The sequence below is a fragment of the Hipposideros armiger genome, unplaced genomic scaffold (assembly GCF_001890085.2).
Source record: "Hipposideros armiger isolate ML-2016 unplaced genomic scaffold, ASM189008v1 scaffold_159, whole genome shotgun sequence".
Classification (NCBI taxonomy): Eukaryota; Metazoa; Chordata; class Mammalia; order Chiroptera; family Hipposideridae; genus Hipposideros; species Hipposideros armiger.
Genome location: NW_017731509.1, coordinates 212,760 through 214,983, shown reverse-complemented (window position 1 = coordinate 214,983; position 2,224 = coordinate 212,760). Strand labels below are relative to the sequence as shown.

The 2,224-nt window shown below is 38.1% G+C and overlaps 1 pseudogene; it reads left to right on the top strand.

The window, feature by feature from the left end:
- Positions 1 to 1,196: 1,196 nt before the first annotated feature.
- LOC109387454 (60S ribosomal protein L12 pseudogene) lies at positions 1,197 to 1,852 on the top strand (annotated as a pseudogene).
- The last annotated feature ends 372 nt before the right edge of the window (positions 1,853 to 2,224 follow it).

Below are 2,224 nucleotides of genomic sequence, written 5' to 3'. Positions count from 1 at the left end.
TATTGAGAGAACTAAATGAGTAATTAAACTAATACCATCAGAATGATGCTGAGGACATAGTTAAGTGTCAATAAATCATTAACATTATAATCAATAAACCTTTTTTTTCCTGCTCTGTGACTGTTCAGGTCCAATCTGTTCCCCAGTCCCTATGGGAAAACAGAGATAGCTCACTAGACTCAAAATGAACTATACCAGTAATGATATGGAGAAAGTTTTATTTGTAAGAGTTTCGCTCAGGGAGAAAGTCCCATCTTAATCATAAAAATGGGTTGATAGGTGTTTGGTGTGAATTTTAGGTCCTCTGGATTCTGAACCCAATCTCTGTTAGGTGTTGGCTGCCACAAGATTGACTCAGAAAAGAGGTAAAACTACTCTGCATAATAGAAGAAGAATGTGAAGTTCTGGTGAGTAAGGAGCTGTGCATTTGAAGCAGGGAAGAGAGAGAAATCAGAAAGGTATAAGAATATTGAGAAAAAAGTGAGAGAAAGAGGATTCTTTGGGAGCAGCAGCATCAAAGAAGGTTTTAGAGAACAAAATTGCTTAAGAGGGTTTTTTTAAGCACTCTTAAAAAAATCTAAAGTAAATTCTACATTGCTCACTAATGCTTTTGTGTGAAGATCTTCTTTTGGGATATACAAAGAGGTGTTTATTCCTGGGTATAGGTGGATGCCAGGGAAACAAAAATAAATACAAACAAACAACAAAAATGCACAGACTCAGGAACCAGAGAAAAAGAGGTTGTGAGAATAGAGATCCCCAGGTATTGTCAAAAATTTTTTTAAATCTTCAGACATTCAAGGGCAGGGAATGTATTTGGAGTCTCAGTCACTGGCACTGACCTTTGCCTTAATTTCAGTAGCTCTAATGATATTTTATAGATGACAAATGATCAAGAAATCATTTATTTTATTACTGAATTTTTTAACTGCAGGACTATAACCAGCAGGGCATATAGTGTTCTTTTGTAAGACATGTAGCAAAGATATGGTATAATATAGGATTAAGGTTATAGACTGAGAATATCTTTCAGTGGAGGAAAATAAGGGGCAGCAAAGCAGGCAATGATTAATGGGACTCGCCATGGTAATGAAGCAAGTTTTAAAGCTGAGTGCAGGTTAAATCTCATCTTGACTAATAACAAACATTTAAAAATTTCATAAACATGATCACATTCATTATCTCAATTAATCTTTATGGTAAGCCTATTATGGGGACAAAGCAGGGAATATTCTACCCATTTCTTTGAGACGGACCCAACAACCTTTATAAACCACAGCCTTCGGCTTTCTGCTCAGAGGAGGCCACAGTGCACCTTTCTTTGGTTGACCCGAATCCAGGTTCTTCCCACACCAGCTGCTCCCATCTGGCCACTAAAATTCCTCCCCAACCAGAACAAAGTCATAGACCTGGGTTGCACCAGTGGAGAAGTCAGTGCCGTGTCTGCCCTGGCCCCCAAGATTGGCCCCCTGGGCCTGTCTCCAACAAAGCTTGGTGATGACATTGCTAAAGCAGCCAGTGATTGGAAGGTTCTGAGGATTACAGTGAAACTGACCATTCAGAGCAGACAGGCCCAGATAGAGGGGGTACCTTCTGCCTCTGCTATGATCAAGGCCCTCAAAGAACCGCCAAGAGGGAAAGAAACAAAACAAAAAAAAAACATTAAGCACAGTGGAAATATCACTTTTGATGAGATTATCAATATTGCCTCAGAGAAGCAGCACCGATCTTTAGAGAACTCCTTGGAACCATTAAAGAGATCTTGAGGACTGCCCAGTCTGTGGGTTGCAATGGTGATGGCTGCTACCCTCATGACATCATAGATGACATTAACAGTGGAATGCCCAGCTAGTTAGGAACTACAAAAGAAAATATTTCAATTAAAGATCACCTGACAACCAAAAAATAAAAATAAATAAATAAATAAATAAATAAATAAATAAATAAATAAATAAATAAATTACAATTAGCAGAAGAAAAAACTGGGATGGAAACTCAAGTTGTTTGTCCACAGGCCTGGAGTTCGTTTGTTATTTCATTCAATAAGTTTGTATTCAGGACCAACTAAATGTCTTGCTTTGTGCTGGGGTTATAAAGAGAGATCTCTTGACTATAAACTATGCCTTCTTGGGAATAATAGCTAGTAGGGACAAGAGTTCAAAAAGATCTACCTGGGATAAAAAGTAAGTGTTATGTGCCTAGGGTTTCTTCCAATTCTATGAAC